Source organism: Dasypus novemcinctus, chromosome 1 (assembly GCF_030445035.2).
Source record: "Dasypus novemcinctus isolate mDasNov1 chromosome 1, mDasNov1.1.hap2, whole genome shotgun sequence".
In the NCBI taxonomy this organism is placed as follows: Eukaryota; Metazoa; Chordata; class Mammalia; order Cingulata; family Dasypodidae; genus Dasypus; species Dasypus novemcinctus.
The window spans coordinates 33,623,105-33,628,363 of NC_080673.1; the positions used below are offsets into that span (position 1 = coordinate 33,623,105).

Sequence of the window (5,259 nt, forward strand, 5' to 3'; positions counted from 1 at the left end):
CAAAAGAGCTTTGTGCTTTTTTTTCAATTTAAAAAATTATTTTCCGCCGGAGGAAAATTCACCACTTGGGGCTGCTGGCCACCCCACCCCCCACTTTTGGCCAAGGTCTTGTCTGGAGAAGGTCCGTCCTGAAACATGATTCCTTTTCCTTGACCACAGCCCAAGGGGAGCCACTGGGCATGCAGTCCATGCTGAGGGCATGGGATCACTTGGCTAGTTCCTCTGCCACAGCTTTGTGCAAATTATCCTTGAGGTAGGCACCATTCAGACTTGCATTCTAGCCACTCATAAAGAGGGACACCCACATCAGGAAGCTGGTAGCCAGCATGGGTGCAGAGGAAGGACAAAGCAACCCAGCAAGCTGCTGAAGTTGGGAACTCCCATCACAGAACACCAGCCTCTTGGCCGCAGGTGGCAATGGCTGGCTCCGGGCTGGCTGGGCCAACAGAGCCCTGCGGGGCCAGGAAATGGTCGTCAGCCCCCAGAAGCGTGTCAGTGTCCAGAACCCAGCTTTGCTGCATGGCCACTGCAAAGCAGATCTTGTCAGCACTTCCCAAAATCCCCTTCAGAGTCTCCTGCTGCTTCTCCTGCAAGGGGATCTCTTTCCTGTCAAGGGCTATGGATCTGGGGATCAAGGCTGAGGCTGGCAAGAAGGGGCCTGGGTATTCCGGGTGTTCCGGGTGGGTGGTGATGTTGATGTGGAGCAGCTTCTGGAAGGTGCCCTTCTTCCTCAGAGACTCACCACCTGAAAAGTGGACCTGAAACTTGGGCCAGAGGACGGCTCCCAGCTGTGCCTCCTGCAACTGCTACAGCACACACAGGGACTGCTCCACATCCACCTGGAGAGCTGGGGGTGGGCCTGACAGCTCTGATGCCAGCTTCCTGAGCACCAGGCTGAAGAACGACCCTGTTCAGGAGGGAAATTCAGATGGGCAAAAGCCAGGACCATGTTGCACAGATGCGACGGGGGGACGTTCTTGGAAAAGCCGGGACCATGTTGCACAGATGCGACAGGGGGACGTTCTTGGAAAAGCCGGGACCATGTTGCACAGATGCGACAGGGGGACGTTCTTGGAAAAGCCGGGACCATGTTGCACAGATGCGACAGGGGGACGTTCTTGGCTTTGTTCAGCATGTGTTGGGCAAGGACCTCAAACAAGGGCAGGTTCAGCCCCTTGAGGAAGGCAAAGGACTTGGTGCAGTGGGCAACCTCACTGAGCATCGAGCTGGGCAGGTGGGACAGCAAGTTGGCTGCCAGGAGCTGAACACCTGAGTCTGATGGAAATTGAGTTTGCCATAGGCAGAGGCCAGGCCCAAGAGGGCGCCTTTCATCAAGGTCGAGGGCTTCTGGACCAAGTAGAAGGAGAAGGCCTGCAGCAAGGGCACAGACCATCCATTAAGTGCTGCCAGGGCCAGCAGCATCCTGCACAGTTCACCAGGGTCCAAGCGCTCCACTAGCTCCAAGCACTTACCGTCTTCAGAATCCCCTTTTCTTTCTAATCTTTAAAAACATTTGTTCATCTTATTTTACTCAATCTTTGTAAAATGATGTTCTATGTTACTGACTGTACTTTAAGTATGTCTATGTTCCTTTGTGCTGCTTTCAATTTTATTCTAATCTCTTTAGTGGGTTATTTTTTTCTCCTTTTTGTCTAAGAGTCTAGCAAGTCACTAATAGCTAATGGGGAAAGCAGGTCACTAATAACAGAGTGTGGAATAGAAGTCCAGGATAGGCAAGACAAGGATGAATTAGTGATTGATGTGGGAGGAGAATTTCCTGAGCTGTTTGCCTTTGCATGTGTATTTTCAGGTATGTAGGGTAATTGTGAATGGGTGTTTTGGCCTGGTTAATGGACATGGATCAGAGTGAAACAAGCACGCTTTATATATTTAGTCCTCCATTTTATAATTTATCCTATCAGACTGGGAAATCCAACCTGGATAATTCTCACTCATTCTTTGGTGAAGTTCAAAGGTACCACTTCTTTGTAGTTTTTCATGATCTACCATCTCTCCATTCTATTCTGATTTCTTATTCTTTTTTGGTTTCCCTAACCATTTTAAGCATATCTATATCATAACACTTAATAAGTGCTTTTAAATACTTTTTGTCTGTTTTCCTTTTCTAGATTACGAACTCTTTGAAAGCTAGTACTTATAAACTTTATATTCCCAATTCCTAGCATAGAGCTTGTCAAACAATAAATTTTTAATAAATGTTTGTACATTTCATTGAATATCCTTAAATGCCTTGGCATAATAGATGCTATTGGAGTTTGCTGATGACTAGGCCAGTCTTCAGTGCATCCATTTAAATTTTTGTGAGTCTAATTTGAAATATCTGTGCAGATTTGGAGTTTCTATGATTTAAGCAACTAAAAATAATATAATTACATAAATTTTGGTTATAAAAGCATCTTTCATTTATTGCAAGGCATTCTATGGAAAAGTTTTTATTATAAGGAAAGTTATAATTTATTGCTTGCCCTTAAGAAAACTTCCAGTTAAGCTCAGGAACTATAGTTTTACTCAACCCAGACTAAAATAGGTTATCTCAGGCAGTGTCTAACTCAAGGCAACAAAACAGCTATAGAATGGTTCTAAGAGTTACTTTCTAATGTTCTGATGACCTGTGATCTGGACATACTCTGCAAAGGCTGTATTACTTGACCTTTGTTATTTAATAAATAAAATTTATTGAATGCTTAGTATTGCCAGGCAATGTGCTAAATGCATTACACAAATTATCTACTTTGGTTCCTCATTTTACTAATAAGAAAACTAAAATTGGGGAATTTTAAGTAACTCCATGCAGCTATTAATGAGTGAACTGACTGTGATTCCAAAGCCCATATTCTTAGCCACTATGCTGTTCTGTCTCCAGAGAGGATATAGCAGTTTGATATGGCTTATGGATTTCAAAAATAGATATTGGATTATGTTTGTACCTGGGCATGATTAAATTATGATTAGGGCTTTGATTGGGCCACATCAGTAGGATGCTGAATCTCACAGATAAAACTACCTTCCCCCTTGGTGGGCAGGGACTCACAGATAAAACTATATGGCAGAGCAGAGGAGTTAGTTGGAGTTTTGATGTTGGAGGTTTGAGCTGGATCCTGGGAAGTAAGCACACAAGAGCAGAGCAAATGAGCCTGGAGACGACTGAGGCCTGGGGAGAAAGACAGAGCTGGTTGCCTGAGTCTATAGCTGGCCTTGTGGAATGAAGCTTACAGTTACCAGGCCATAAAGTGAAAATTACTTCCCTCACCAAAGTCTGTTGTCACATGTTGGAGCAAGATGACTGCCAGTCTCTGCAAGGGTTCAGCCTTCCTCTTCCTCCTAAGGCTCTGTGGTCCCAGCTCCTCCTGTTCTCAACTGTAGGCTGGCATAAGGCTTGTCACTTTCCCCAGGGCTCATTTCTTTCTGGGCTCAGGGGCTCAGTTCTCTTTGCAAGATCAGTTATAGCCTATCAGGCTCATCTATCTTTCTGGGACAGTGTCTATGGAGCATTCTCTCTTCCCATGTATCTTCTTCTGTGTTTTCCTTCTCCATGTATTTACTTCCATGTGAGAGTCTGTTTTATCCCCACCGAGGGGGTGGGGATTCAACTCTGCCTGCCCTAATGGCATGGTCCAATAAAAGCCCTAATCTCGATTTGATAAAGTAAAAGTGAAACCTCTGAATCTAATACAATCTAATATGTCCAGAGGAACAGACCAGTTTAGAAACACAATCTAATATCTATTTTTAGAATTCATAGACAATATCAAATTTCTACATTTATCCTTTTATGTCTGGTTTACTTCACTTAACATAATGTCCTTCAGGTTCATTCATGTTATATGCTTCATGACTTCATTTCTTCTTACTGCGCATAACATTCCGTCATGTGTATATACCACACTCACCTTCACGTTTAAAAGATAGTCTCATTGGCTATAAAATTCTTTGTTGGCATTTGTTTTCTTTCAGCACTTTAAATATTTCAGCCCATTGCCTTCCTGCCTTTGTGGTTTCCAATGATAAACTGGCACTTAATCTTACTGGGGCTTTTTTGTAGATGATGTTCTGCTTCTGTCTTGAAACTCTCAGGATTCTCTCTTGCCTTTGGCATTCAGTAGTTTGATTGTAATATGTATGGGTATATCTCTTCAAGTTTATCCTCTTTCAGAATTATTGGGCTTCTTGAATTTGTATATTCATGTCTTGCACTAATATTGGGTAGTTTCCAAATATTCTTTCTGTCCCTTTCTTTCATCTTCTGGTACACTCATAATGCATGTACTAGTATACTTGAAGGTGTCCTATAAGTCTTTTAGGCTCTGTTCACTTTTTTTTTTTTCCTGCTCCTCAGTCTGAATAATTTCAATTATCTTATCTTCAAGTTCACTAGTTTTTCTTTCAGCTACAATCTGTTGTTGAAGCTCCTAGGGAATATATATATATATATTTCACCTCCTAAATTATCTTTTTTTTTTTTTTAAAGATACTTAGATTACATAAATGTTACTTAAAAAAATGTATGGGATTCTAATATGCCCCACTCCCTACCCTTCCCAGTTTCCCACATTAACAACATCCTTCATTAGTATGGTATATTTGTTACAATTTTTAAAAATTTTAAAAAATTTTTAATATTTTTTTCATATATTCTTTTTTTTTTTAAAGATACTTAGATTATGCAACTGTCACATAAAAATGTACAGGATTCCCATATGCCCTGCTCCCCACCATCCATTTCTACTTTTTTTTTTAAATTAATTTAAAAAAAATATTACATTCAAAAAATATGAGGTCCCATTCAACCCCACCGCCCCCACCCCCACTCCCCCCACAGCAACATTCTCTCTCATCATCATGACACATCCATTGCACCTGATAAGTACATCTCTGGGCATCGCTGCACCCCATAGTCAATGGTCCACATCATAGCCCACACTCTCCCACGTTCCATCCAGTGGGCCCTGGGGGGGATCTACAATGTCCCATAGTTGTCTGTGAAGCACCACCCAGGACAACTCCACGTCCTGAAAATGTCTCCCCATCTCATCTCTTCCTCCCATTCCCCATACCCAGCAGCCACCATGGCCACCCTTCCCACACCAATGCCACATTTTCTCTATGGACATTGGATTGGTTGTGTCCATTGCACATCTATGTCAAGTGGGAGCTTAGATTCCACATGGATACTGGATGCAATCCTCCTGCTTTCAGTTGTAGGCACTCTAGGCTCCATGGTGTGGTGGCTGTCCTTCT

General features: G+C 42.8%; 1 pseudogene; it reads right to left on the bottom strand.

Moving 5' to 3' along the window:
* Positions 1-205: 205 nt before the first annotated feature.
* Positions 206-2,010, bottom strand: LOC139436858 (FAST kinase domain-containing protein 4 pseudogene; annotated as a pseudogene).
* Between the last annotated feature and the right edge of the window lie 3,249 nt (positions 2,011-5,259).